Here is a 24,617-nt window from a genome sequence, read left to right on the forward strand (position 1 = left end):
CCCCACAGAGTGCACTGCATCAAACATTTTATTTAGCATGCACTGTAATTTCCCCATCTTCACTATCTTTTTTGCCTCCTCTTTGAGCAAAACCCCCCTCCCCTTTTAAACCTCATTCTTCAAGGTTCACTTGGGGTGCATGCCCCAAGGAAGGGGCGCCTTCCTTGAACCCCCCCCCAGGTGGAGGCAAAATAAATAGTGTAGCTGGGGGAATTACAATACATCTGGCTTTATCCAAAGCCGCTTGGGTAATGTCCGTTTTATCCGGGTAATCCTATAAAACACACACACACATATATATATATATATATATATATATCTCCAATACCAATAAAGTGCACGTACAGGCTTTCATCTATAAGCCTGTGAGTGCACTTTATTGGTATTGGATATCTATTTCATAACTGCACCCAGGTAGTTGGCACTTGGTGGGTTGAATCTTCTGCTTGGATATATATATATATATATATATATATATATATATGTCAACATGTACTATGAATAAACTGTAAAGGCAACCCCCCCCAAAAAAACAACACAATTTTCCAGAGTTTGGCCTTAAATAATTTATACACGCTGCTTACATCAGTTAGTCTCCATCCTAACGACGACCAGAATCAATGAACACAGAAAATGACCACAATCAGTTTGTTTGTATGTATTTTATTTGTTATTAAGAAAAAGTTCCATGTTTAATTATACCATTCTGTCAAGGAAATAATCTCCAACTTTGGTTTACAGTAGCTGCTATTGCAGTATCTTTGCTCTCCTTTTGACAAATACAAGGAAATTATTTACTGCGCAGAGGACTTTTTAGTTGAACTGAAGGGTTATACCTTGGGGAATGATTTTTCAAGGAGATGTTTACAGAGAATTTCTGTTTGTTTATTCCTCAGCAGAAAGAAACTTTTTTTTACTGCTCACCTATCCCTATCCTGACATTATGTGGTAACAGCAACTATTTTTGAATGCACAAATGTATTTTTGATCTTATACTGTTTGTTACTGTAAAATATGATGTAATGGAACACAATAAAACAACTATTTCAACTAAAATAATTTATAGACAACTAGTGCAGATTTGGAAAAATATCTCAAAACAAATGCATTTGATCATATCTTGATTTAACTCACATACACCTAGATTACGAGTTTTGCGGTAACGGGTGCGTTGCTAACGAGCATTTTTTTTTCAACGCTCCCTTAAGACAACGCTGGTATTACAGGTTTTTTTAAACCCGGCATTAGCCTCAAAAAAGGGAGCGGAGAGCAAAATTTAGCTCCACATCTCACTGTAATACCAGCGCTGCTTACGGTAGCGGTGAGCTGGCTAAACGTGCTCGTGCACGATTTCCCCATAGGAAACAATGGTGCTGAGCCGACTGAAAAAAAAAAAAGCAGCGTTCAGCTCCTAACGCAGCCCCATTGATTCCTATGGGGAAAGGAATTTTATGTCTACACCTAACACCCTAACATGAACCCCGAGTCTAAACACCCCTAATCTTACACTTATTAACCCCCAATCTGCCGTCCCCGACATCGTCGCCACCTACATTATAATTATTAACCCCTACTCTGCCGCTCCGGACACTGCCTCCACCTACATTATATGTATTAACCCCTAATCTGCCGCCCCCAACATAGCCGCAACTATATTGAATGTATTAACCCCTAATCTGCCGCCGCCAACGTCGCCGCCTCTATAATAAAGTTATTAACCCCTAAACCTAAGTCTAACCCTAACACCCCCCTAATTTAAATATAATTTAAATAAATAACTACAATTAAATAAATTATTCCTATTTAAAACTAAATACTTACCTATAAAATAAACCCTAAGATTAGCTACAATATAACTAATAGTTACATTGTAGCTATTTTAGGATTTATTTCTATTTTACAGGCAAGTTTGTATTTATTTTAACTAGGTACAATAGTTATTAAATACCTGTAAAATAAATCCTAACCTAAGTTACAATTACACCTAACACTACACTATAATTAAATTAATTACCTAAACTACCTACAATTAATTACAATTAAATTAAATAAACTAAAGTACGAAAAACAACAAACACTAAATTACAGAAAATAAAAAAATAATAATTTTTTTTTAAACTAATTACACCTACTCTAATCCCCCTAATAAAATAAAAAAGCCCCCCAAAATAATAAAAATACCTACCCTATACTAAATTACAAATAGCCCTTAAAAGGGTTTTTTGCGGGGCATTGCCCCAAAGTAATTAGCTCTATTACCTGTAAGAAAAAATACAATACCCCCCAACATTAAAACCCACCACCCACACACCCAACCCTACTCTAAAACCCACCCAATCCCCCCTTAATAAAACCTAACACTAACCACCTTGAAGATCACCCTACCTTGAGACGTCTTCACCCAGGAGGGCATAAGTGGACCTCCAGAGGGGCAGAAGTCTTCATCTGATCCGGGCAGAAGAGGACCTCCAGACGGGCAGAAGGCTTCATCCAGGCGGCATCTTCTATCTTCATCCATCCGGAGCGAAGCGAGTCCATCTTCAATACAGCCGACGCGGAGCATCCTCTTCAAACGAAGTCCAAGCGAAGAATGAAGGTTCCTTTAAATGACGTCATCCAAGATGGCGTCCCTTGAATTTCGATTGGCTGATAGGATTCTATCTGCCAATTGGAATTAAGGTAGGAAAAATCCTATTGGCTGATCCTATCAGCCAATAGGATTGAAGTTAAATCCTATTGGCTGATCCAATCAGCCAATAGGATTGAGCTCGCATTCTATTGGCTGTTCCAATCAGCCAATAGAATGCGACCTCAATCCTATTGGCTGATTGCATCAGCCAATAGGATTTTTCCTACCTTAATTCCGATTGGCTGATAGAATCCTATCAGCCAATCCGAATTCAAGGGACGCCATCTTGGTGACGTCATTTAACGGAACCTTCATTCTTCGCTTGGACTTCGTTTGAAAAGGATGCACCACGTCGGCTGGATTGAAGATGGACCCGCTCCGCTCCGGATGGATGAAGATAGAAGATGCCTTCTGGATGAAGCCTTCTGCCCGTCTGGAGGTCCTCTTCTGCCCGGATCGGATGAAGACTTCTGCCCCTCTGGAGGTCCACTTGTGCCCGGCTGGGTGAAGACGTCTCAAGGTAGGGTGATCTTCAATGTGTGACAATATAGGATGTTATATCTCAAATACATATAATACTGGTGTGTGGGATGTTACTCACCAGCATGCTGCGCTGATGTTGCAATCCCTGAGTCACGAGCCCCTGGAAGTCCACGGACTGCTGTGATGCTCAGGGACCTACGAATCAGCTCCTGCCACTCGTTATATTCTGCCTCCTGGTGAGGCCCACCTCCTGTTGCCCTCTGGGACATTGCTTCTTGGCCCATCTTCTCCTTGACTCTCCTCTTGCAATCGTTCCACCTTTCCTTTAGGCCATCCACAGTCCTCCTCTGCTGGGACACACCATTAACTGCCTCCTCCACCTTCAGCCAGGCATCTTTACGCCTTGCCCTTCTCTTGGCCAAAGAGGGCAGTATGGTTCTCCAGGACGGCCTGGACTAGAGCAAGGTTTTCAGCAAAAGAGAAGTTGGGGCACCTCATACGCTCCTCGGCCTTCGGCCGCCTGATTCCCTCACTGGGATGTCCCTGGTGTCGGTTCCTCCCTATCCTCTCCCTCCTCCCCCCTTCTATCCCCATGTGCACCCTCTATCCCTCTTCTACTGAGTGTGCCTGGCCTTGGGCAACCCCACTCCCATCCTCCCTTCTAAGTCTCCCTCTCCCCACCCCACTGACTCCCTGACGGGGACCCTGCTGCTCTTCCTGACCATAATCCTCTCCCTGCAACTCCCCTTCCCTCCTCCCCCCCGTCCTAGCTCTCCCTGACATCCTCACACTACACACACTCACACTCACTCCCACTTCAATCACACACAATCACAACCAAACACTCAGCCTTTCACACTGTAAAAGATAAATAAAATGTGTAAGGTGTTATAAAAAAAATGTTGTGTATTTTGTATATGTGTGTATAAAAAATGTGTGCAATATGTAAAAAAGTGACAGTAATGTACAAGCTTAACAAATCCACCAAATCCGACCTAACTAAATATATGCAATTACGTGGCGCATCTTTAAGAACTGGTGGTTAGTTTCTACGATTCGTTGCCTAATTTGCATAAAACTACACTTTATTGAGACTTTACGTGAACAAAATACTGGTGTAAGTACTTGCGACGACTAAAATGTGTATTTGCGCACATTTTAGCTGATCGCCGGTTTTTCATACTTACGCCAGTTTAGCATCTGACGCCGCAGTGTATTGGATAGGTCGAGTTGTGAGGTGAAATTACGGGCAGCGCGGGTTCCCTCGCTTGCGCCGAAAACTATGGCGTATATCGGATCGCGCCCCACATTGGCAGTTGTTCATTCATTTTTTTAATTTTCTTTTTGTGTGTGAGACACTTTTTCCAAACACTGTAGCAACAGCTCTGCCTTTCGCAACTCTCTTTGGAACATTACGAGATAGAGAGGCAATGCTGCACTTCTAATGTTACTGTTTTGTATACAGTAACATTGTGATCTCTGGGATTTGCTATCACAGCAATCACATGACTGCCTCGGCTGTCATTGACCCTGGACACATGCTTCAGTTGCGAGGCATGTTCCGGGGCTGAGGGTGGGAAGGAGAAGTCGGTTATCCCCTCACATTGTCACAATGAGTTGCAAAAGGGAAGACATACTATTACATCACTAGGGTCCTTAAGACCAGGTATTTTCGTGACATAATATTACATCCGGAAATCCGAAAGGGTTTAGGATGATTTGGAACCAATATCTTCAGCTAAGAAGTATAAACCTGAATTGGTAAGGACCTTGGCATATTTTCTTTTTTTGTCCAGAGAGACCTGTCAGTGGAAGGCATCGTCAAGTGTTTTTTTTTTCTCACAGGGAAGTATGTCCAGGATATCATTCCATATTAGTAGAATAAGGTGTGTTATAAAAATTGTAATTTTTTTCACTCTATTATATGCAAATAGCTTGTGACCATTATATGTACACAATACAGTTTGAGGTAGGTCATTTCCCTCAAGATGGTTGCTGGGTAAGCCAATCATGTGTTCATCTGTTTGATACAACTGTGCACATTGTAAACTATTCATTAACCTTGTATAGGAAATTTTCTGCTAGATTACGAGTCTTGCGTTAGCCTTAAAAAGCAGCGTTGAAAGGTCCCAATGCTGCTTTTTAACGACCGCTGGTATTACGAGTCTGGCAGGTACAGTTCTACCGCTCACTTTTTTCCCGCGACTCGAGCATACCGAAAATCCACTTACGTCAATTGCGTATTCTATCTTTTCAATGGGACTTGCATAACGCTGGTATTACGAGTAGTGGAAAAAGTGACCTTCTCCTGTCAAGCCTGGTACCGCATTTAAAAGTCAGTAGTTAAGAGTTTTATGGGCTAACGCCGAAGTATAAAACTTAACTAAAGTGTTAAAAAGTACACTAACACCCATAAACTACCTATTAACCCCTAAACTGAGGCCCCCCCACGCATCGCAAACACTTAAATACATTTTTTAACCCCTAATCTGCCGACTGGACATCACCGCTACTGTAATAAATATATTAACCCCTAAACCACCGCACTCCCGCCTCGCAAACACTAGTTAAATTGTATTAACCCCTAATCTGCCGTCCCTAACATCGCCAACACCTACCTACATTTGTTAACCCCTAATCTGCCACCCACAACGTCGCTGCCACTATATTAAATGTATTAACCCCTAAACCTAAGTCTAACCCTAAGTCTAACCCTTCTCTAACTTAAATATAATTTTAAATAAATCGAAATAAAATTACTACAATTAAATAAATTATTCCTATTTAAAACTAAATACTTACTAATAAAATAAACCCTAAGCTAGCTACAATATAACTAATAATTACATTGTAGCTATCTCAGGGTTTATTTTTATTTTACAGGCAAGTTTGTATTTATTTTAACTAGGTACAATAGTTATTAAATAGTTATTAACTATTTAATAACTTCCTAGTTAAAATAAGTACAAATTTACCTGTAAAATAAACCCTAACCTAAGTTACAATTACACCTAACACTACACTATAATTAAATGAATTACCTAAACTAACTACAATTAAATACAATTAAATTAAATAAACTAAAGTACAAACCCCCCCCCCACTAAATTACAAAAAACAATAAAATAATTACAAGAATTTTAAACTAATCACCCTACCTTGAGACGTCTTCACCCAACCGGGCAGAAGTGGTCCTCCAGAGGGGCAGAAGTCTTCATCCGATCCGGGCAGAAGAGAACCTCCAGACGGGCAGAAGTCTTCATCCAGACGGCATCTTCTATATTCATCCATCTTCAAGCCAGCCGATTGATTGAAGGATTGAAGTTCAATCCTATTGGCTGATCCAATCAGCCAATAGGATTGAGCTCGCATTCTATTGGCTGTTCCAATCAGCCAATAGAATGCAAGCTCAATCCTATTGGCTGATTGCATCAGCCAATAGGATTTTTCCTACCTTAATTCCGATTGGCTGAATCGGAATTCAAGGGACGCCATCTTAGATGGCGTCATTTAAAGGAACCTTCATTCTTCAGTTGGATGTCGTTGGAAGAGGATGCTCCGCGTCGACTGGCTTGAAGATGGACCCGCTCCGCTCCGAATGGATGAAGACAGAAGATGCCGTCTGTATGAAGACTTCTGCCCATCTGGAGGTCCTCTTCTGCCCAGATCGGATGAAGACTTCTGCCCCTCTGGAGGACCACTTCTGCCCGGTTGGGTGAAGACGTCTCAAGGTAGGGTGATCTTCAAGGGGTTAGTGTTAGTTTTTTTAAGGGGGGATTGGGTGGGTTTTAGAGTAGGGTTGGGTGTATGGGTGGTGGGTTGTAATGTTGGGGGGTATTGTATTTTTTTTTACAGGTAAAAGAGCTGATTTCTTTGGGGCAATGCCCCACAAAAGGCCCTTTTTCCGTACTTTAGTTTATTTAATTGTATTTAATTGTAGTTAGTTTAGGTAATTAATTTAATTATAGTAGTGTTAGGTGTAATTGTAACTTAGGTTAGGGTTTATTTTACAGGTAAATTTTCTTCATTTTAGCTAGGTAGTTATTAAATAGTTAATAACTATTTAATAACTATTGTTCCTAGTTAAAATAAATACAAACTTGCCTGTAAAATAAAAATAAACTATTAGTTATATTGTAGCTATCTTAGGGTTTATTTTATAGGTAAGTATTTAGTTTTAAATAGGAATAATTTATTTAATTGAAGTAATTTTATTTCGATTTATTTAAAATTATATTTAAGTTAGGGGGGTGTTAGGGTTAGGCTTAGCTTTAGGGGTTAATATATTTATTATAGTGTCGGCGACATTGTGGGCGGCAGATTAGGGGTTAATAAATATAATTTAGGGTTCAGCGATGTTGGGGGCAGCAGATTAGGGGTTAATAAGTGTAAGATTAGGGGTGTTTAGACTCGGGGTTCATGTTAGGTGTAGACATAAATTTACTTTCCCCATAGGAATCAATGGGGCTGCGTTAGGAGCTGAACGCTGCTTTTTTGCAGGTGTTAGGTTTTTTTTCAGCCGATTCTGCCCCATTGATTCCTATGGGGAAATCGTGCACGAGCACGTTTTGCCAGCTCACTGCTACCGTAAGCAACGCTGGTATTGAGGTGAGATGTGAAGCTAAATTTTGCTCTCCGCTCACTTTTTTTGCCTGTAATACTAGCGCTGTCTTAAGTGAGCGGTGAGGGAAAACTGCTCGTTAGCACAGCACCCCTGTTACCGTAAAATTCGTAATCTCTGTGTTTGTATGAAATGGACAGTGTACACAGATTTTAACAAAACAAGATCAAATACACTCTACTATAAATAAATAGATGCACATATATTGATTAAACAAAGTAATCTAAAACTTTGAAAAACATGTACCTAGAAGCTACTCATTTAGTATTGTTGATGAGCTGAGGCAGGGACGTCTATCGAAATAAGATGAGAAAGTGGGAAGAGCAGACCTGCCCCACAACTAAGCAACTAAAATATTACAATGCCACCCCACAAACACTGCTACTGAAGATTGTGGACCCTAAACATATACAGTCAAGATTGTAATGCTCCAACACAGATTAGCTGCTTGTGGTGATGTCCTCCCGCTCCTGTACTAACACACACACACACACACAGCAAAGGTCATCTGACCCAGTTTATGGGATGTATATTCTGACAAATATACATTTGAGCGTCATATAAGGGTAAAGTACATCAGGTACTTGGACTAAATGCTATTTTTTTGCAGCATTGCAGGGCAAAGAGCCACTGGGTGTTTGTTTTTGACAAGGAAAGTAATAAAATAATAAATTGAGGCCTTCGACTGGCTTAATTGGTGTTTTATCACCAAATTTTTATATCCATAATGGCACCAGGCAAGGTTGCCCACTCTACCTTATCCTATTTGTGTTGGTGATAGAGACACTGGCTTGCCATATACAAGACAACCCTACTATTTATGGCATAACAGTTGGGCCAAATCCATACAAAATGAGTCTCTAGGCAGACAATGTGTTGTTGACTCTTACATCACTCAACACTTCTTTGACAGCATTGATTCAAGAGTTTTAAAGTTTTGGTAGTTTGTTGCACTTCCTGATTGACAACCAAAAATCTGAAGTATTAAATGTTAACATGCCTAATATTAAGTTTCAAGCGCTTGAAAAAGTGTGCCCATATAAGCTATAATGCACCTCCATTAAATACCTGGTTGTTAAGATCATGTCTAACCAGAGTCAACAAATTACTCTCTTTAGTGGAATATAGTTTCTTTAAGAGGAACAAAATAAAAATGTTTTATGATATTAAATGTTATTGGGAATCTTTACAACTGTATATAGAAGATAGTGGAAGTAAAATCCCATCAGGGAATTAATTACACATTCTCATACTCTGGATATGGTGTAGGGAGACTCCATTATACTCCTGGCACAGCATTACCGTGCCTCCTGCCTCTTCCTCTCCCTTTCTTTTTTTTCCTTTTTCTTTTCTATATTTCAGTGCATTTCTTTCTTTCCCCTCTTCTACGCATTTTTGAGGGTCTTTTGTCTGCTGTCCTTTATAAGTTTTGGCTAAGTTTGATAGCAAATGTTTAGTCCACATTCCCAATTTATTTTTTGTTTGTTACTATATGTTTACATGATTCATTTCTGATTCACTTAGCAGGCGGTCCTGTTTTTTAGGTGTATAGATTATCCCATATGTAACTAATTGTATCTATCCTTTCCTGACGAATGTTGATTTTTTGCATTTACCTGCTATTCCCAATAAACTTTATTAAAAAAAAAATTGAATTGAACACAAATTGTTCTCAGATGCAGTTTAAATGCTGTTCTAACACAACCAGCTTAAGTTTGATACAGCTTTAAAACTAGTGGCGATGTTATTGAGGCCTCCTCACATGTGCACAGCCAACACACATGTGAGGAACGAGCGGAAAAATAGGGAAATGAGACTTTAACGCTAAATTGCATGTTATATCTCCATATAAGCATACACATATTTATTACAACATATAGAGTGTATTAGTCACTTCACACATTAAAAATATAACATATGATTCTAAAAATAAAACTTGTTCAGATTTCAGAGTTATATGTTTAGTTTATTCTATTAAAGTTTTTTTCAATATCAGAACACTTTTTTCTGTCCTGTTCGGTCTTATAACTAATAACTCTACCATGTAAAAGCAAACCTAACTACAGAAACGTCAATCAAAAGATATCCTGGGCCTTGTGGAGAGAGGAATTTCTTCACTTGTTTCTTCACTTGTTTTCGATGAAGACCATCATCACCGGGACATTAAATGTGAGGACCATGTATGAGACAGGCAAGAAAGCTATGTATAGTGCTATGCACCTACAAATGACAGTGTAGAAGAGGAAATAGAACAGTTTTACAACAGACTCCAGTCCATCCTAGAGAAATGCCCTGAAAGATACATCAATTTACTGATGGGGGAACCTTAATGCCAAGATTGGAAGCTACAATACTGGGTACGAAGAAGTCATGTGCAACCATGGCCTTTGCAACATGAGCAAGAATTGTGAAAGGCTTCTCTACTCCCTCAATAGTCTGGTGATAGGTGGCAGTGTATTCACACACAAAAAAATTCAAAAGGTAACGTGGGTGTCAGCAGACCATTCAACTGAGAACAAGATCGACAATGTCTGCATTGCCAAGAAAGTCTGGAGGTCCCTTAAGGATGTCAAAGTTATGAGAGGAGTGGATATGGCATCAGACCATCACCTTATTGTGGCTGGGCTGAAGCTAAAGCTGAAAAAAGCAAGGATGGAACTGAAACACCGGACGCCAGCAATATAGCACCACCCTTATCAAAGATGAATACTCAATCAAAGTGATGTCAAATTCCCCTAAGTAACTTTTAATATTTTGAAAGCGCATATAATTATAAGCATATTAATGTTCTTATTTATGTCCAAACAAAATTAATCTTTATAAATAACCTTTTTGTGAAGCTCCGTTACCTGCTTCAATGCAGCCTCTGCCACACAATTTCTTATTCTTCAATCTGACAGGCAGCTCTTTCTGCCAATAGGAGCTGCACCATACGCCCTATGTAAGTTGTGACAGCACAATCCAGTGCTGGTAACTTGAAGCCGACTCAGCCGTGAAGTACAACTACGCAAGTGCAGTTCGCTACGTAATTTGCACAGCTTAAACAGTGAATTGGCTTTACCATAGTGATTCACTGTCTAAAACAGCAAGGCTGAATCTGCTTCAAGTTACCAGCACGGAAGAGTGCTGTCAGTAATTTACATAGGGCATATGGTGCAGCTCCTATTGGCTGAAAGAGCTGCCTGTCAAATTGAGAATAAGAAATTGTGTGACAGAGTTTGCATTGAAGCAGGTAAAGGAGGGTTTTATAAAAGATTAATTTTATTTGGACAGAAATAAACACATCAATATGCTTAAAATTTTATGTGCTTTCAAAATATTAAAAGTGACTTAGGTGAATTTACCATCACTTTAAGAGCAGAAAAGCAAAGATTCATTGATGGTCTTGCCGCAGATGCCCAGAAAGCAGCAAGTCATGGGAACTTGAAAGAACTTAACTTAACAAGCTACAGCAAGCCAGAAAGACCTGTTAAAGACAAAGCTGGTAAGACAGCCATGGGTAACAGAGGCAAACAAAGAAGATGGTGGAGCACTTTGAAGAGCTGCTGAACTCACACATGCCGCAATCCCTACCAGACATACAGCTGGCCAACAGGAACTTGCCAATTGACTGCAGCAGACCAACTAAGAAAGAAATAAGGCAAGCCATTAAAGGGGCAGGCAGCAGAACCTGGTAACATTTTTACAAGGGCACTAAAGGCAGACATTGATACATTAGTAGACATGCTCTACTCCATGTTTAGAAATATCTGGGAAGAGGAAAAGGTGCCATCAGACTGGAGAGAGGGATACCTCATCAAGATCCCCAAAAAAGTTGATATGAGTAACTGCGCAAACTACAGAGGGATTACTCTTCTTTCAAACCCAGCAAAAATATTCAACAGAGTCATCTTGAACAGAATGTAAAGAACAAGTTAACGTTCAGTTGCGAAATCAGCAAGCTGGCTTCTGCAAAGATAGCTCCTGGAAAGACCAGATCACAACACTGCTCGTTATCATCGAGCAGTCAAAATAATGAAACTTCCCCCTCTATATCAACTTCATCGACTATGAAAAGGAATTTGATAGCGTGGACAGAAAGACCTTTTGGAAGTTCCCCTGCCACTACGGTGTGCCAGATAAACTTGTAAGAACCATTAGAAACTCTTATGAGGGAATCATATGCATGGTAGTCTATTAACGGCAACTCACTGATGCTTTCCAAGTGAGGACAGGGTTGCTTGCTCTTGCTGTTTTTTTTCCTGCTGGCCATAGAGTGAATTATGACTACACATACAGCAGGTAGAAGAAATGTGATCCAGTGGATACCTTGGCCATAGCTCAATGACCTGGACTATGCAAATGGCCTGGCCCTACTTCCCATACCCATAAACAGATGAAAGAGATGACCAACAAAGTTGCAGCCACATCAGCACAACGTAGCCTCAACATCCAAGATCCTAAAGGTTAACATGGCCAGCACATTTGCGGTCACTCTTGCAGGAGAAGCACTGGAAGAGGTGGAGGCCTTCTCCTACCTGGGCAGTGTCATAGACAAGCAGGGTGGCACAGAAGCCAACATCAAGGCAAGAATCGCCAGATAAAGGAGATCTGGAGCTCCAAAGACCTAACACTGCAAGATAAGGTTTTATCACCAATGTAAAGTTGGAACTTCTGTATGGATCAGAAACATGGAGGACAATAGCGACCATCACCAATATAGTCCAGGCATTTATCAATACCTGTCTGAGAAAAATCCTTCATATTCGCTGGCTCTGCGTCTTGATAGGTTACACCCTCCGCAAACCCACGTCAAACATCACCAGGCAAGCCCTGACATGGAAACCTCAAGGGAAAAGAAAGAGAGGAAGGCCAAGAAATACCTGGCACAGAGATCTCAAGGCTGACTGCAAGGAGAGTGACTACAACTGGAGTCAGATAAAAAAAAAAAAGCCCAAGACAGAGATGGCTGGAGAGTTCTGGTTGATGGCCTATACCCCAGGAGGGGTAGCAGTCAAAAGTTAATAAGTTTTGTCTAATGTAAGGTGACAAATCTGTGTTTGTGCTTTTGTTTTTTATTTCTCTTTTGACAACATTGTTAATTTACACTACTTGTATAGTCAAAATTAAACTTACTTGGTATACTTTGTTAAATAGCATACCTAGGTAGGCTCGAGAGCAGCAATGCACTTCTGTGAGCTAGCTTCTGAAAATTTGTGATGAATTTCATCAGTAATTTTTCATTTTATTTTGTGAATTGAAAGAAATATTTGTTTTTCGTTACATATTTGCATTCGTAATGAAACAAATACACATCTCTAGTGGCTGCACATACAGTATTTGCCTCTTGTCATTGGCTCACCAGATGTATTCAGCTAGCTGCCAATAGTGTACTGCTGCTCCATGAACAAGAATACCAAGGGAATTAAACAAATTTTATAATAGAAGTCAAGTGGAAAATTGTTTAAAATTGTATATTCTATCTAAATCATGAAACAAAAAAAATGTGTGTTTTATGTCCCTTTAAGACTGCTGTGCTCATGACATCATTCCAGACATTTACTCTGAAGATTAGGAAATCAATACATTTTAAAAGGGGTTTAAATAATAAATTTTATGAACCTAGAATTAACATAATAAGCATCTCTAGTCCTTGTAGGACATTTTCAAAAGGTCTTGGATAATTATGCTTTAGTGTCTATTTTTTTCTTTACAGCAGACACACAGTAATAGGATCTATGGTTGATACAGTGTGTCCCATTTGAAATTAGACAAATGGACAAGATTCCCAGCTAGGGAACCTGTTTTCCTGTCTTTGTAGTGAGCAGGCAGCTCAGAGTGATTCATCTCCACCATCTCTGAGTAGTTAAGAAGCAGCAGTCGTATGACCACTGCTTCTTGACCTGCAGCTTGCTTCTTAAGGGCTCCAAGGCATCTCAGCTGCTAATTAAATGGAGCTCAATGTTTTGTTCTCTTTTTCCTCCAACATGAAATGCATCATCCTGGATATGTTGCAGTATGTCATTTTAGGACAGAAGAGCTCAATCTTTTTTGTATGAAGGGCTGGTCACTAATTGTGGGGTTGGCCAGGCACCACATTGCATTGTAGTCCCACTCATGCTAAAGATAACACATGACTAAGGGCCTATAGCAGGCCCAAAATGTTGTAGCTTTTAAGGGATTAAATGTTTATCGGGGCGTTTCCAGGAGAGAAGGGGACCCATATTTAACTTAACTTACTTAACCATAAATTAAACCCATGCAATAATAAATAAAGACAGACAACTTTGTAGTGGGTAAAATTTTGACCGTCACATGTCAAATTTTATTAAACTTTTAACTTTATTAACTACTATTTTTAGCCAACAGAAACGAAATGGCGGCATAGAGATAAATAAGGCCCAGAACAGCAAGGAGATCAACAGCCCAACGGAAACAGCAGCAGAGGGGTCTCTGCTCAAAAAAGAAAATGACGCTGAGATGTTGCAGAGATCATGTGACCATCCCCCAAAGGGGAGAGAGGGGGGTTACCTCACGTGCACATGAGGCTTACCCTCCCCTTTCTGGTCATCACTCACCCCTAGCAACCTTTTCCTGCGCAACAGGGCAGAGACCTCCCACCGCCAGGGTGTAATTTGATCTCCACCTGATATAAGGATTCTCCGCTACCAAGCCGCTTGAACCAAGTAGTCGGAGATGGGAGATACTAAACCTTAATGCTATGGACTTATCCAGGCCTAGGTTGATTAGCCATAGCCCTGCCATTCGCTTGTGAGCCGCCATGGACAAAAGGGGTTGGGAGGGAGGGAGGGAAAAAAACACGACTCAGCCTGGATCAGATGGAGAAGAGGAAGTTGGAAGGGAAGTATCAGCTTTTTACCTGGTAAGGAGGGGCCTTCCCTAACCTGCAACATTGTTGCACTAGAGCCAACTCTCTATCTCCTATCCCACTTTCCTACAGCCTTAACCCTTAGCCTGCTCTAGACCCAGCTGGGCCCTACACTAACTTTTCCTATGGACCCTGCAACAAGAGAATAAAGGTCCTTTTAAATGTTGGAGACTGGAATCTGTCTTAGTATGGTTCTTTGTTAATACTTGGCAGTCTGTAAGGGTTAACTGCCTGTGATAGGATAACCCTCCTGCCTCCTTAATTGGCTTGTTTTTATAGGTAGTCTCCTCCAAGCTTTCATTGCTGGTTTATTGAGAAACTACCAAGTCTCAGGAAACAGCTCTACAAACTGTCACTGTAGTGACTTACCGCAACCTCTTTTGCTCCTCCTTGGGCTTCCACCCATTTTGCCCTGATCCGCTGACACCTAAGTAAGAAGCTATCTGAAGCATTCCTACCTCATAACATCCGGAGCACATCAGACAGATCTCTGCAGCTGAAACGTCATCAGCTACCGCCGCCTGCTCCACGCTCTCTCTGTGACTCACAGCGTTTCTGCTCTCAGACGCCGCAGCACGGATCACTCTGCAGCCAGACCCCAGGTCTTATTGTCTAGGTGAGAGCTTTCCATTATACAGACTAACTTGTGCCAATGCCGTGTACTTAATTCTACTCTGAATATTTACTAACCACTGTACTGAACAGTGCACATTTCTCAAGGCTCCTATTTGTTTTGCCAATTGCCTATTTAACCTGCCACTAGTGAGTTACTTATATCAAACTTGAGTTATATCTGTTAACTCACTAAGGCACATAATAAACTCACAAGGGTGACCTCTAATCATACCTCGGTCCCCCTTGTGTGACAACACCAAACTTGGAAGTTGTTGTTAATGGTGATAAAATCCTGCAAAGAGTTTACTTATATAAGGGAATCCTGATTTTAGCACATTCTACCAGGAACCTTACACAGTCTGTGATTCCGTACCCCAATATTGTAAGTGTGCTGTTTTCCACTTTGTTGAAAAAAATATAACACCGCAGAATAAAATAGGAATAATTTTATGTTTCAGTTAATAATTACATAAAAAATAAGTTACTATGAATTAAATTCATAAGTGTATTTATTACTCAAATTGACAAAATTTGGAACAAATTCACATGCCTAATTACCTAGGGCATGATAATCTAAAGCTCTATAATTCTCCAGCACTGCAAGATCCCATGAAATGTACATTTTGCTATACTTCTCTAAAGGGTGTTCCCTTCATTTCTGGATGTGATGGAGAGACAAGCACAACTCAATATAGCACTGTATTTCATATCACTTTAGATTTCATCTTTTGTCCTTTAAAGGGACAGTAAATTAATAATTAGACATTCATGACAGAGCATATGATTTTAAACTTTCCAATTTACTTCTATTATTAAATTTGCTTCCTTCTCTTGTTACCCTTTGCTAAGAGGTTTATCTAGGTAAGCTCAAGAGCAGCAAAGAACCTAGGTATATATATATATATATATATATATATATATATATATATACTGTATATATATATATATATATATATATATATGTGTGTGTGTGTAAAAAAACTTCGAAGAGATAAACACCAATGTAATGGAATGAAAACAATAAAGTAAAACAAGGGAGTGCCCGAGACGGAGGTACACTACTACCACAGAACGTCAGAAAATTATTATAAATATAAATTGATGTCTCCGCACTCAAATGAATAATAATAGGTCAAAATAAGCTAATGACAAAAAGATGTAGCTTCAAAGTGAATATAACATTTAATGCAAACATGATATACACATGTAATACCAAAAATCACAAAACCCTAAATTAAAGGACATAATCAGAACAAATGCATGCAGAACAAACATACAACATAACACATACTGGGTGTCCCCAGTTAGAGAGAAAAGATTCAGAGCCAGTCCAGACTGTAATCAGTGTATATGCTTGTAAGCAAAGCAAAAGATTTAGAAAGTAGGATGCAAGCAGTAATGCAAAGCAGTTCATGCAAATGTCGCAATTAATGGCAACTTGAAAGTAATGAAGCAGTTAATGCAATATGATTCTTGCCCATGGCAACATGCTGAACAGCAGGAATAAGCAGGAGAAACATAAGCTTATGAATAAACAGTTCCTGTTATGAATCAACTTGTAAACCCAGGTAAACCGGTGGTGAAAGGGTTAAGCTAACCCCTGTGTATGTGAAGAAACTTAAACAGCACCAGCACTCCAGGACCGAAGTCCACCGGTAACACACAGGGAATGCCTTTAAAGTTGCGCTCTATGAGCGATCTCACCCACTCCGTCCGGATTCGAGAGTTACTTGACAGCAATCCTGCTGATGAAATCCACAGTTGTTTGAAAGTGTGTCTCGCTGATCCTGGGTAAAGCACTTGAAACAGGAAACTCCCGCAAGTAAATTCAAGCAAACACGCTTGCACCCTTTCGGTCTGGCGTCTGACGTCACAACAGGCGAAGCGCATTTCGGGCTCCGCCCTTCAACTTGGCCTGTCACTCCAGAAGAGCCTTCTTCTTTTAAGGCTTCTAGAACAACGCCTACTCAGCGTCATTGATGTCTATGGGGAAATTGTGCACGAGCACTACAAACAGCTCACCGCTGACGTAAGCAGCGCTGTTATTGGAGTGCAGTGTGGAGCTCAATTTTGCTCTACGCTCACTTCTTGCCTGTTAACGCCGGGTTTGTAAAAACCTGTAATACCAGTGCTGCAGGTAAGTGAGTGGTGAGAATAAACTGCAAGTTAGCAACGCACCCCTCTTACCACAAAACTCGTAATCTAGGTGTAAGACTTTCTATCAGAGTCAGGTGCTCCCTGTCACCTTCACTCTCCCTTGTGAAATTGTCTATTCCAGAGAGCTTAATTTCTTTCTATGGGAGTCAGCTCTCATCTTTCTGGGACTTCCAGGTACCACCCTTTTTCTTAGAGAATTCAGTAAGTTTGGCCTCTAATGAGAAGTGCAGAATTGCTTTTTCAGTGAAAAATTACTGATAGTGTTCTGCTCAAAAAACAAATCTTTGGAGAGCCAGAAGTGGACTGTGGGGCATAATTTTGGTACTAATTAATTTCATGTTTTCATAATAAGTAAACAATTGGCCACATTGTTTGATGGGACTTGTTAAAGTACTGAATTTAGAGCTACATAGTATCAGAACCCTTATTTGTCACTGATTCTAAGAGGCCTATTTATTATTGTGCGAGCGGACATGATCCGATATTGCGGATCGTGTCCGCTGCACATCGATAAATGTTGACAGCATACGCTCTCAGCATTTATCATTGCACCATCAGTTCTGGTGAACTGCTGGTGCAAAGCCGCCCCCTGCAGATTCGCGGCTGCTAGCAGGGGGTGTCAATCAACCCGATCTTTTTGAATCGGGTTAATTTTCAGCTATGTCTGTCCGCCACTTCAGAGCAGGCAGACAGGTTATGGAGCAGTGGTCTTTAGACTGGTGGTCTTTAGACTGGTGAACTGCTGGTGCAAAGCCGCCCCCTGCAGATTCACGGCTGCTAGCAGGGGGTGTCAATTAACCCGATCTTTTTGAATCGGGTTAATTTTCAGCTATGTCTGTCCGCCACTTCAGAGCAGGCGGACAGGTTATGGAGCAGTGGTCTTTAGACCGCTGCTTCATAACTTGTGTTTCTGGTGAGCCTGAAGGCTCGCCAGAAGCAAGGGACTTCAAGCTCCATACGGAGCTTGATAAATATGCCCCTAAATGCTGTATCTTAATGCAGTGATTTGCATCCTTTTATTTTGCAGTGGCACACTTTTTTACATTAAGAAATCTTGTGGCACACCACCATCCCAAAATTTTACAAAATCACACATTGTAGCCTAATACAGGATATATATATATATATATATATATATATATATATATATATACATACACACACTGTACTGTGCTGTCATGCAATGCCTCCTACAAACTATACATGACATATTGACATTCATTCACAAACAATCATAATGATTGTCTGTAAATGAATGTCAATGTCATGGTTGTAAATGATGCCTGATGACCCTGTCACATACCTCCCAATATTTCAAAATTTGAAAGAGGGACACCCCCACACTGTTGTCAGTCTGCCGCGGCACACCTGAGGATCTCTCACGACACACTAGTGTGCCACGGCACACTGGTTGAAAAACACTGTCTTAATGTATTTAGCTCAGTGAACTTCAAATATACAGAAATAATTTTCTAATACCATTAAAATAAATGTGAACTTCAAATACAGAGAAACTATTTTCTAATGCCATTAAAATAAATGTAGTGTGAAGTACTTTTGTGGTTGCAGTGTAATGTGAACTCCGGATTCCAGTTTAATTTTTAACTCCTAATCTAATGTAAGATGTTTCATAAACTTTGTTTTTTTATGGTATGACATACAGCACACATATTTTGACTTATTAACCAGATGTTATTAACCAGGCATCAAGTTGCGGCTAACCTTGCTACTAACCTTTCCCTAATGAATATGGCTAGCCTTGTTAGCTGCAGACTAAAGCCCAGATTGGCTGCTCCAAATGAGTCAAGTGGTGGGTGGAGTTTGGCTGCTGAAAAACAATTGTGGCACACAATATGTTAGACTAGGTTTATATGTTTTCTATTACAGAAATGTCTTGTAATGTCTTATAATTACAAGGTGTTTACTATACCCTTAAATGTATTAGAAATTCTCTTTAATTTTGACTTAGACAAAAAGCCGGGCAGATAGCTAATTGTGCTATTGCACTCTTACAGAGATCTGTAGCAACCCAAGGGTTGCAGGTTAGATCCCGGCAAGATCCACTCAGCATTTCATCCTTCCGAGGTTGGTAAAATGAGTACCATTAAGTTGGGTAATAATAATACCTGTTATCAGTGCCGCTAGTCGATTAAGTTTGAGGTTGTGCGCTATACAAGTATCCAATTATTATTACATTTTATTATTTATGATGAACTCATTTGGTAAAGGGCCAAAGTCATTAGATTAAAAAGGCAGTATAAATTGAGAATATATCTATATCTAGAATTTGAATTGCTTGACAACCCCGCACACATACTGTATCTAAATGTGTTTTAAAGTCCTCTACATGTGGTAGAATAGTTTGAGTTCTATAATTTTATGAGGTCACTAGCCAGTTATGTATTTAAAACTGCAACCTCTACAACTGTTTCAATTGTCTAAATATTAATAAAAACATGTGGCAGCAAATATTTTTAAAGCATAATTGTAATCACCATTTACCAAGCTTTGAAGCTCTTAAAGGGATCAGCACTCTGGATAGCGCTTGCTGACTGGTGGCTACATTTAGCTACTAATCAGCAAGCGCAACCCAGGGGCTGAACTAAAAACGGACCGGCTCCTAAGCTTACATTCTTGCTTTTCAAATAAAGATAGCAAGAAAACAAAGAAAAATTGATAATAGGAGTAAATTAGAAAGTTACTAAAAATTGCATGCTCAGAATCATGAAAGAAAAAAATTGGGTTTAGTATCCCTTTAAGAAGCAGTTGGGTGCTTGACAGGCCTGCTCTCACGTGATTGGCTGCTTGATCACAGGTGGACAGATTCCGCTCAATATTTAATGAAAGCCAATGTTGCACCGATAAATTACTTCTGTGCTAGCCCTTGATTGGCTCTAGTTATGTACAATTAGCATTCCTTACAAGTGTGCATTCAATTATGAGAACATTTGCTGTTAAGATAATTAGGCATTAATTACAATCCTTTAGAAAACTTTATTAAATGGATTATCTACAAAATAGGTGTATTTTGCACATGAGTACATTTTGTAGAATATCATTAGATAACATTTTCTAAAGGATTGTGATTGACCACATAATATTTTATTGACTGTTAAATCCTGTTAATTAAGCCCAGTGTAATCATCACAAATCTTTTATTAACCAATCAGCAATCAGGTTTGTCTTAGAATAATGATTTGATAAGAAAACCTTATTACACTATTTTATTTGATGTATTTTTAAATAAAATTAAGTAGTCAATTTCTATTGCTGATGAGGGTAAACTTGAAGAGACATTTCTTAAAATGTTCCTAAATTTGAAAAACAATAACTGCATCCAGACTACATTAAAAGATGAAAAAAAAAAGTAGTAGTCTCCAATGATGTAAAATATCCCTTTATTAATCACATATGGGGATCAAACAAAAGCACGTTTTTGAGGAAACATAAAAAAATGCATCTGGGAACATATAAGTATGTAAATTGTAATTTACAAACAATTATTTTTCATTTTTAATATCTCTTAACATTGACTCACACCCTTTGTAAAAAATGTAGCAGAGTTAGCGGGCAGCAGCAAATGAAGTTAGAGCTGAATTACTGGTCCCTCTTTGTGTTTAGTGCATATTTTTTATATATATCTACCATAATCCAATCTAGTTTTTTAGTGACACTGACATTTATATTAAAGTATTAAAGAGCCATAATAATGAAAAAAAATCACATGCTATAATTTATTAGGGCATGTCATTTTTATACACCCCAACTCTATGGGCTAGATTACAAATGGAGTGCTATTTAGCACTTTCGCTCGCAGGCAAACACCCCCAGAAGTACATTTTTAATGCCTATTAAAGTTGAAAGTACAAGTAAAAAACCCTTTATCCAAAAAATTTCGGAGCAGAAAAGGTTTGGATTTCGGAATAGTTTGGATTTTGGAATATTTGCATCTGTAAAATGGGACAGTTTCGAAAGGGGATGCAACCAAGTGTAAACAACAATATTTTATGTCATTTAGGCAATATTTAAAGTTTGGATTTCAGTATAAGTTTGGATTTTGGAATTCCACACCACGTTTAACCAAGTGCACTATAGCCGATGCGAGTTATGAATAATTTACATTCCAATGTTCTTCACATTTAAGAAAATATTCTTTTTATTTTTAAATATATATATATATATATATATATATATATATATATATATATATATATATATAATTGTTTTGTAAAATATATGCCAATACCTATTTATATCTATATATATATATATACAGGTATAGATATATACATATATATATAGGAATATATATTTAAAATATAAAGAACGTTTTCCTCTATGTGAAAAACATTGGAATGTAAAATATTTAAATAATTAAACACTAAAACACTTTATTAAATATTAATACTGAATAAAAAAGATATTTCATGTTGTCAAGTATTTGAGTGGAAAAGGCTACAATGTGTATTCCACACAAAACTTCAAATATTGACAAAATTATTGCCACCTTCTCAAAATTGTACAATACAAGGATAGTATGGGGGGGGAGAGAGAGAGGGGACAAGAAGAGGTTAAATAGCAGTCTTTCCTATTCTAAATAGTAATGATGCTGAGAAAAACTCAGCTAAGATGTGTAAAAGTTAATTAGATAAAAACTAATTTATTATCAATTATTTAAAATAAAGGATGTAATAAACATTACATAATATAATGAAGGATAAACCTAATCATCTCCTCTAATTCCAAACTATATATATGAAAAAGGGGACACACAGTCCAGCCACCCCCCTGTATTCCTTGCGGATAACAGGATACTTTGGATTCAGGTGACAGGGATGGTTAGAGCTGCGCTCCCCACAAACCAGAGACTAATAGAAATGGAAAATTTTAAAAACACACAATAACACAAACGTGTTTCAGCTGTGACAATGCAGCCTTTCTCAATGTGAAACAAAACTGACAAGCCGAGTGCTGCTCTTAGCACGCCTTAAATACCCTATACTGCTGCGCACCAACCAATCCTTCTGTGAGAGAGCTACACGCCCCCTTCAAGACGAATCTCAATGCAGTAATGTCACGGAGGACAACACTCAAAGGATATCCTGATTGGTTGCGAGCTAAACCCATTTAGACTAATCACCAGGCATATCGTGCCTGCATTTAATACGGTCCAATGTGTTGACTATACATGCTGGGATTCGATTTGGGGAAAATTATAGTAGTATTGTATTGGTACAGGCGTAATGTATATTGCGGCATATCACTACTTAAACATGCACTCAAATTAAACAAACCACTGCCACCACCGAAGCGATTTATTTCATGGGTAATTTGCTTGCAGTTATAAACATGACACTGTTTAATAACCACTTCCCAAGTAAGGTGGACAATATGTGGGTACAACTATTGAACAATATAGTCATCGTTAAATGTATTAAATTGGGATGGTTAAAAATACTGCCGTCTCCATAGAAATGATGTGACTTTACCCCCAACAGAAATCATGACAAAGTATCCAAGCCACACTCATTTCCAACACTGTGGCAATCTGACCACACGAAGCAGACCAGTATGCCCACACACAGTAACATGTCCATTAACTAAACGTGTTTATTAGATTTTCTAACATACCAGTAAGTTACTTAATAATTATTTTTTTTTATTTATGAATAATATGCTGTGATATATACTCAACATCATTCATTCAGCACTTTATATAGACTTCCAACATGTGGTGTTGTGTTCCATTATTATCTCTTACAATAGATAACCAAACCATATTGTTTATTGGAGTACTAAAAATTACTGTATATGATGTGAAAAATTCAATTTAAGGATTTACTGGATCCTGAGTTTATCAGTGATATATATTTATAAACACATGAAATAATTAATACATCTAACTGTATCTGGGTGCATATTTAAGTAGGAAAGTGATGAGACTATTTACTAAAAAAATACTTTTGCAGGATAACAATTCCACATCTAACCTTCAGTGATCTTATAGGAACACCCAAAAATTGTTATTCTCATTCATGCCATTCGGCATGACAGAGTTCAAATTAAAAATCCATCTTGCTTCTTTTTTTAATAAAGCTTGTTCTATATCACCTCCTCTAATGCCTGTTCGTAGTGTTTCCAAGCCCCAATATTTAAAGGCACTAGTTTTGCCACTATGGTACTGTAGGAGATGTTGTGCAACGCTTGTAATTTGTTTGCCTTTCTCTACATCCCTAGCGGCATTTCTAATATTACTCAAATGTTCAGTCATTCTTTTACTCATATTTCTGGTCGTCATTTCTACATAAATTAGGTCACAACTACAAGATACACAATATATTACATTAGAGGTTTTACATGTGATGTGATTAGGTATGGTCCATTTATTATGGAATCTGTCCATCATAGTTTTCTTTTTTACCATATGTGTACAAACCTTGCAGTTGCCACAGGCTATTGAGCCTTTATACAATGGTGGCTTCCTAGCATTTCTATCGAAATGACTGATCGTCAAACGATCACTAAGGTTACTAGCTCTCCTATATGTAAATAGTGGTTTTGTAGGGATGATAGACTGAAGTTGTTTATCAGTTTGTAAAATGTGCCAATGTTTTTGCAAAATATTTGATACTTAGTTACTCAGGTTGGTAAATGTAGAGATAAACCTAAGGGGATTAGAATATTCAACAATTTTGGGTGTCAAAAGCTCCTGTCTATTTCTGTTTAAGGCTTTTGATAAGCTCTCTTAAGAGACTTTTTAGAAGGAATGACGAGCAGAAATATGGGTAAAAGAATGACTGAACATTTGAGTAATATTAGAAATGCCGCTAGGGATGTAAAGAAAGGCAAACAAATTACAAGCGTTGCACTACATTTCCTACAGTACCATAGTGTCAAAACTAGTGCCTTTAAATGTTGGGGCTTGGAAACACTACGAACAGGCATTAGAGGAGGTGATATAGAACAAGCTTTATTAAAAAAAGAAGCAAGGTGGATTTTTAATTTGAACTCTGTCATGCCGAATGGCATGAATGAGAATAACAATTTTTGGGTGTTCCTATAAGATCACTGAAGGTTAGATGTGGAATTGTTATCCTCCATAAGTAATCTTTTAGTAAATAGTCTCATCACTTTCCTACTTAAATATGCACCCAGATACAGTTAGATGTATTTATTATTTTATGTGTTTATAAATATATATCACTGATAAACTCAGGATCCAGTAAATCCTTAAATTGAATTTT

The 24,617-nt window shown here is 38.6% G+C and overlaps 1 pseudogene; it reads left to right on the forward strand.

The window, feature by feature from the left end:
• The window catches only part of LOC128647392 (uncharacterized), a 53,216-nt pseudogene that overhangs the window by 16,587 nt on the left and 12,012 nt on the right, over nucleotides 1–24,617 (forward strand).

This window comes from Bombina bombina, chromosome 2, assembly GCF_027579735.1.
Source record: "Bombina bombina isolate aBomBom1 chromosome 2, aBomBom1.pri, whole genome shotgun sequence".
Classification (NCBI taxonomy): Eukaryota; Metazoa; Chordata; class Amphibia; order Anura; family Bombinatoridae; genus Bombina; species Bombina bombina.